This window comes from Meleagris gallopavo, chromosome 15, assembly GCF_000146605.3.
Source record: "Meleagris gallopavo isolate NT-WF06-2002-E0010 breed Aviagen turkey brand Nicholas breeding stock chromosome 15, Turkey_5.1, whole genome shotgun sequence".
NCBI classification, from domain to species: Eukaryota; Metazoa; Chordata; class Aves; order Galliformes; family Phasianidae; genus Meleagris; species Meleagris gallopavo.
The window spans coordinates 3,389,091-3,395,977 of record NC_015025.2 but is presented as its reverse complement, the minus strand read 5'-3'; the positions used below and the strand labels follow the sequence as shown (position 1 = coordinate 3,395,977).

General features: G+C 39.4%; 1 long non-coding RNA gene across 2 annotated transcripts; it reads right to left on the bottom strand.

The window, feature by feature from the left end:
* Nucleotides 1-437: 437 nt before the first annotated feature.
* LOC109370049 lies at nt 438-6,869 on the bottom strand. Of its 2 annotated transcripts, XR_004161372.1 has the most exons (4): nt 6,667-6,869; nt 6,266-6,334; nt 4,379-4,458; nt 438-1,463 (listed from the first exon to the last, which is right to left on the bottom strand). It is a non-coding gene; the product is annotated as an uncharacterized LOC109370049 (long non-coding RNA). The 2 variants fall into 2 exon arrangements; XR_004161373.1 differs by lacking the exon at nt 6,266-6,334.
* Between the last annotated feature and the right edge of the window lie 18 nt (nt 6,870-6,887).

Sequence of the window (6,887 nt, the reverse complement as noted above, 5' to 3'; positions counted from 1 at the left end):
CATAAGCCAGCAATGTGCCCCTACAACCCACAGAGTCAACTGTATTGTGGGCTGCATCTAACACAGCGTGGACAGTGGGCAGGGAGGGGATCTGTCTCTCTGGCTCTGAGCTGAGACACCTCACCTGGAATACTGCATCCAGATGTGGAGTGCTCAACACAGAAGAGATGTAGACCTGTTGGAGCACATCCAGAGGATCATAAAAATGATCCAAAGGATGAAACACCGCTCCTGTGAGGACAGGCTGAGAGCTGCGGCCGTACAGCATGGAAAAGAGAAAGTCCTGGGGAAAGCTGACAGCAGCCTGTCAGTATCTAAAGGGACTGTAAGAAGGAAGGGGACAGACTCTTTAGTGGGGTCTGCTATGACAGAACAAGGGGAAATGGTTTCAGACTAAAACAGGGGAGAGTTAGATTGGATATAAGGAAGAAGTTTTTACAATAAGGATGGTGAGGCACTCTGGTTGCTCAGAAAGGTGGTGGATGCTCCATACATGGATACGCTCAAGATCAGCCTGCACGGGGCTCTGAGGAGCACCTGATGTAATGTAGGTGTCCCTGCTCACTGAAGGAGAGTTGGACTAGATGACCTTTAAGGGTCCTTCCAATTCAAATGATTCTATTATGACTGAGAACATTTCAAGACAAACTACTGTTTTACATCACACTGAATTTCATCACACACAACTTTAACTATATACACACACGCTCACATATACATAATATTGATATTTTAGCATGATATTGTAATTTTTACATAGAGATATAGTCTTTCTGAATAGATATGTTTGAACCTAAAAAACAAGATAAAAGATGAATTTGCCTCAGCTGGAATAGAACATCTAGACTAATTTTGGCTGAAGAAACACTGTAACTACTGACAACCTTTCAAGTCATTTTTCAATGTAATTTGAGTAAAAAGATTTATTGTATTGTTAAAGACACTATAACTACAAACAAAAAGCAGAAAAAATGGTTACAGTTCACCTTCATTGAGGCCTTTTGTGAGATTTTGCACTCAAAACTTAAGCAGTTCTTATATACTGAGATACAGCATAAATATTAACGCTGATATACAATTCAATTATTTTTAGAACTTAAGAATTGAAAGTAGGCTCTAAGCTGTGGATTTGCAATTAAAACTATCAACTATCATAATTATGTAGCAAATAAAAATGGGAACTAGAAATGTCAAAGCATATTATCAGGTTATGGTATGCAGGTATGCAAAGAACGTACTCAGCTGGTCAGACCAAACAATTCCAAAGGAGAAATCCAATGCTCACTGGATCAGAGAACAAACAAAAAAAATTTACTAACCTTTTTCAGAGGTTTTAGATAATGCGTTGTGACTGCTTGATACGTAGATTTCTGCAGGTAAATACTCTGCGGCCTCCCAGTCGTAGAATGAAGTTGTTTGTTGCCATTGATGATACAGTTGTAAACTGGAAAGCAGGCAGGCAGCTGAAAAAAGAAAATCTGTTACTGCATGAAGTAACTAAAAGCTCCTTGAATCTAGAAGTGTTTCTAGATTCTGCCTTTTAGCTGGGAGGTATCACATACTGCTAATTTGATGAACTTTCAAAAAAATTAGTTTTTATCCAATTCCTATAGTTTCATGTCACATTATACACCCCTAAATTCAGAGTAAGCTTGCTTAACCTCAAACAATATAAAAATTTACCAATTAACTTCACCACAAACTGGCTAACCATTTAATTGCTTACTTTTCAAAAAGGGAAGATACAAGGATTAGCATTGATGATCAACATTTACATTGACAAAAAAAAAAAAAAAGGTGTTTTACAGTAGGCCTGAAACGGGGTTTAGGTGAAAGCTAAATTGGCTTTGATTGTGAGAAAGCTAATGACTTCCAGCTTGGAATGCTGATTATACTACTTGAAATGCACAGTAACAGTACTATAATTCCTGTTCAGAAAATCTATAGCCTATTCTGATAATCTATTCTTGAATCTTATATCTTTTTTCAAAACGAAGCTCCATTAAACAAAACTGTTTTAACATTTAAAAGTTATTATCTGAGCTTTGTTTATCACGGAAGAGATTCGTAGAGCTGCAATAACAGAGAGCAGTGCTAAGTGGTAAGTCAGGCAGGCAGCCACGAGGTGGTGCTGGTGGCTCACGGCTCCCGGGCAACGAGCGACAGCCGTGCGAGGAGTTTTGAAAAAGTTGCAAAAGCAACGCTGCTGGAGAACGCTGTGTTATGTAACTATCGCGGCGGTACAGATGCTTGAAAGGACACGGTTGCATTAAGACAGTACTGTTACAGAATCACAGAATGACCAGGGTTGGAAGGGACCTCAAGGATCATGAATCTCCAACGCCCCTGGCACATGCAGGGCCACCAACCTCCCCATTCAATGCTAGACCAGGCTGCTCAGGGCCCCATCCAATCCCACCTTGAACAGCTCCAGAGACGGGGCATCCACAACATCTCTGGGCAGCTGTTCCAGCACCTCACCACTCTCTTTGTAAAGAACTTTCTCCTGACATCCAACCTCAATCTGCCCTCCCTCAACTTGCAATCATTTCCCCTTGTCCTGCAGTTATCAACCCTTTCAAAGAGTTGATTCCCCTCCCCTCTGTAGGCTCCCTTTAGGTATTGAAATGCTGCAATGAGGTCTCCCTGCAGCCTTCTTTTCTCCAGGCTGAACAAGCCCAGCTTCCTCAGCCTGTCTTTGTAGGGGAACTCATTCAGAACCTTCTCTTTGTCCATTGAAGCCAGTTCTCCTTTTACATTTTCCAAAGGAGGTACACTCTCTTTGGCCTGTCTCTTCTGGCCAGTGTACCACAGAAAGTCTTCCTATTGTTTTTCACGTCCCTCGCCAAGTTCAGTTCCGCCTGCGCCTTGGTGTTCCTGATCCCACATCTGCAAGTCTGGACGGCATCCCTGTATTCTTCCCAGGTGACATGCCCTTGTTTCCAGAGCTCATATGCACCTTTCTTCGCCCCTAGCACACCCAGCAGGTCCTTACTGAGCCACACTGGCTTCCTACCTCTTCTGCCCACTTTCTTATTCAGAGGGACGGAGAATTCTTGTGCTCTCAGGAAGGCGTCACTGAAGAGCAGCCAGCTCTCCTAGCATCTTTGTTTTTAAAGACAGCAACTGTTGTTGATAAATATGTCCATTAAAGCATGAGTTACAAAAAGTAGCAGTTACAAAAAGGTTATGGGGCAGTTGGTAATGCTAATGACAATATTTGTATATTCTCATGTCACAAAACATAAATTTTGATATTTATTTGATACTATTACTGAACTGTTTTCTTGTTAAATGTAGAGTAGTACTGAAATATTGCATTAATTAAATATCAGTGCAACGATTTAAACAAAAACTAATGTCACATAACTAATTCATAATGTGTGTAAAAATAATTTAAAAAAGGTTCAGGACCAGTGTTCAATTACATGTTCAACGTAATGGTTACTTAAATTGATATTAAAGTACAAGTGATTTCTCTTGGTGCCGCTCAAAACAAAAAAGATGAAATTAGAGCTGCAGAACACTGTTTTGTTCTGTTAAACAGTGAGTTGATGAGGATTTTGATAGTCATTATGAGAGTGACAGAAATTTTGGGCTACCAGCTGTAAATTTTGAGCTACCAGCTGGCAATTTTTGTCATTTGCTATTTTGTAATTATCGTTTTAATTGTAGATGTTTGGAAGGCTTAAAAGAAACATGCCATTTGACTTGAAGTTTTAAAGTAAGAATGAAAAGTAGGAGAAGGCAACATGGCTTACAAGATGCTAGCCTACTTATGGTGTGACTTTCACCACAGTTCAGTTCTGAACTTCTTCACCTATCTCCATTGGAGTCTGTACATCTCCATAACTGGATCCCTACCCATTACATGTATCTAGGAATTTCATTCTAAATCTCCCAGACCATTGAATAAATAGCATACAATGTGACAAATCTAAATAAAAGTAATGGAAAATACCAGCTTTTATACAGGAGTATCTTGTATTTAAAATAGACTCTCGATAGATTACCTATTTATGTTCCGCAAGTAACCATGCAAAGCCTCCAAAGGCTAGTTAACATGAAATTAGCAAGAAAACTGCAAAAGATGTCTTTGTTTAGCTAACATGTCTGAAACAGTGATGAAGTGATTTGGATGAGGTCAGCCACTAATAGCTCAGAGTGGATTAGAAACAGCATGTTACTGGCCCTCAATCTGTTGCTGTAATTACTGAACTACGTGAGTTCTTTGCAACAGAACTGAAGCACCGCTGTACTTGGAATTCAGAGTAATAACCCAGAGACTGTGAATTCTATACACTTAAAGGTGAAAGTGCCTCATCTCAAAAAGAAAAAAAAGAAAAGCAGAACACTTTAGTAATAGATATCAACTTACAAACACGGGATTTAAATTCCTCTTTTAGATGTTGCACCAGCAAGCATAATGTGTCTTCAGATTGTACAAAATATAGGGTTCTGAAATGAGGAGTAGAAATATGTCAACAAACAAAAAAGCAATCCTCATGCTTACGTTGCTTAACCCCCCAAAATGAATTAAGCAGCTACTAATCAAATTCTCAGTAGGCTGCTATTAGTCACTTGTTTCCCATAGCATTCAGGATCTTGAGCATAGAAGCAAAACAGTTGTCAGCTCACATTATATTGTTGAGATTCACTAAGCAATTAGTAGGTAAAGATTAAGGCATATTTAACCTGATTTGTTTTTATAAAGGCATAAAGCCTCCTCTTCAGAATAAACAATTTTTGTAATTACTTCATTATTTAACACAGAATACTTACCTGCTTCCATAGATAAGACTTAGAAGACATGCATTTACATTTTATACATTCAGTAGTGTACAATTTCAATTCATAGCGAAGTGGGACAAAAGTATTTGAATCTATCAAACTATATGCACTACAAAAGATAAACTCTCTGACCTTGTCTTTCTATGCTCTTCTACAACCACTTACAAGTAAAATCTAGTTTCCTACAAGCTAAGTACTCCCACATTTCAAGGAATCTTTGTATGTAGCCAAGCTCTAAATACTGTTATTATGCAGCTATTAGATCCTTTATAATGCTGGTGAAAAATCTTGCAGTATTATGACAAAAATTTTGTGCCATTTGACAAATCCGTATTACAAGAAACTTATTAGCAACAAACTGGTGCAAGTGTTTTATATTCATAACTAATAGATGTGATTTGTAAAACAGAATCAAACAGTATCCTAGTTGGTGCTAATTCAACATGGAAAAGAGAAGTTCTGATAGTAATTGAATGTTTGAAATGATTTTTTATATAGGGTCCGTGTCTGTTTTAAATATCAGCTGCTAAGCATAGCTGTGGGACTGAAATGAGGGAGAAGCAGCATCTATTTCAATTGTTTGGTGATTTAGCATTTAATGTTGGATAATTGATGTGATGGAGTAATCATATTAATATGTAGCATTTACAATGCATTCTGTATTTTTCAAGGCTGTACTCAAATAACTGCCAGGAGAACTATATGGACTTGTTAATTCAGTCACTGTTATCCTTGTTCTAAAACAAGGGGGGTGAGCCATAGGTATTTGGAGTGGCTAATCACACAACCAATGCAGCAGAATCAGGATTAGAACAGAGGAATCTCTTGCTTCCTGACCCCGCTCTAATCAACTTGGCATTCTTGCCTCTCTAGACCATTCTGTATTTAACTATTAATCCCATTTCTATTGACAGAAGCTAGACCCACATGCTTTGATTAAACAGTAGAAGTATATATAGTAATATATGGTTCTGATTGTTTCATTTTTATTGCCATCTTCTGTAGAGTTCTGTACCATATGCTTATTTTCCAAGCCCCAGTTATCATAAGACATCTATTTTTGTCTCGGTTCCTGCAAATAGGATTGTTACCCATGCACCTACTTACAGCCTGTTGCTTGAATTTAGCTTTATGTTACATGAGGCGTAGATCCCTAAAGGCAGAATTTGCTTCAGTGTGTTCCTATGTAGTGGTTTTTTTGTGTATGTTACGTTAGATATGAGAACACATCTTCCATACACACTGATGTTGTTAGAGGGGATACAAGCATATATGAATTTATCATTTAACCACTGCTTTAAAGATGAACATTCCTCAGGCTTCCTTTTAGAGCAAAGGAAATGGCTCTGATGCCCATGTTTTACTGTTGCTGCTTCGACTCAACCAACAGAAATGCACACAATGGAACAGTCCAGCTAATGAGTTTTGCTCTTTTGTGGACATTAGTCACAATTATGAATTCTAGGCAACCTACCACTATGAAATGCCTGCCTGGCATCCTTGTCTGGTGGAGCAAAGGAAGATGAGCAGACCCCAGTACATGCTAGGGAGAAAGGAACAAGCAGGACAAGTGTAGTTAATGCCTGTGCTATAAGCTCTGCCACTTGCTGCTCAGACTTCAGAGGAATTTTGAGGATAAGTTCCACAGAGGGGAAAGCACAGTTTAGTTAATTAGAAGGCTGTAGCATTTCCTCAGGACAGCAGTCCCTGGTGAAGAATGGCATCTTCTTAACAAGGTCCAGAGGAGATTCTTCATGTGCTCTGCCATCAAGACCAAAAACTCCCTTCTAAAATACTGCGAGGTAGAACAGATTGCTCCTCTACTTCGCAGCACTCCTAGATGATTTGCAGCGGTTTGTGTATCTCACCACTTACTCTGTGCTCTTTAAACGAGGCACTGCCACATGGAGCTTTGAAGGTGAATACGAGCCACAGGGATACTGTACAGCTATGCACAGTTAAAGAACCACAGGGCTGTTAACTTCTCAGAACCTCCCACTCCGTCTGCGCAAATGCACTTCTGCGCAGATACCACCCACTCCCTCACAGACGCTTTCCCGCCCACGCTACTCATAACGGTCGCCGCGGGCACGCGC